This window comes from Arachis hypogaea, chromosome 11 (genome assembly GCF_003086295.3).
Source record: "Arachis hypogaea cultivar Tifrunner chromosome 11, arahy.Tifrunner.gnm2.J5K5, whole genome shotgun sequence".
Taxonomy (NCBI): Eukaryota; Viridiplantae; Streptophyta; class Magnoliopsida; order Fabales; family Fabaceae; genus Arachis; species Arachis hypogaea.
Window position 1 is genome coordinate 28,955,318 of NC_092046.1, and position 586 is coordinate 28,955,903.

At 40.6% G+C, this 586-nt stretch overlaps 1 non-coding gene across 1 annotated transcript; it reads right to left on the minus strand.

The window, feature by feature from the left end:
- Positions 1-253: 253 nt before the first annotated feature.
- Positions 254-357, minus strand: LOC112724942 (small nucleolar RNA R71). Its single transcript, XR_003164081.1, has one exon. It is a non-coding gene; the product is annotated as a small nucleolar RNA R71 (small nucleolar RNA).
- Between the last annotated feature and the right edge of the window lie 229 nt (positions 358-586).

Here is a 586-nt window from a genome sequence, read left to right on the forward strand (position 1 = left end):
GCAGCAGAATTGCAAGTTTTATGGACTTCCATTGGAAGATCATCATCAGTTCTTAGCTGAATTCTTGCAAATGTGTGACACTGTTAAGACCAATGGGGTTAATCCCGAGGTCTATAGACTTATGCTTTTCCCCTTTGCTGTAAGAGATAGAGCTAGGATATGGTTGGACTCACAACCTAAAGAAAGCCTGAACTCTTGGGAAAAGTTAGTCAATGCTTTCTTGGCAAAATTCTTTCCACCTCAAAAGTTGAGCAAGCTCAAAGTGGAAGTCCAAACCTTCAGACAGAAGGAAGGTGAATCCCTCTATGAAGCTTGGGAAAGATACAAGCAATTGATCAGAAGGTGTCCTTCTGACATGCTTTCAGAATGGAGCATCTTATGTATATTCTATGATGGTCTGTCTGAATTGTCCAAGATGTCATTGGACCACTCTGCTGGTGGATCTCTTCATCTGAAGAAAATGCCTGCAGAAGCCTAGAAACTCATTGAGATGGTTGCAAATAACCAGTTCATGTATACTTCTGAAAGAAATCCTGTGAATAATGGGATGACTCAGAAGAAAGGAGTTCTTAAGATTGATACTCTG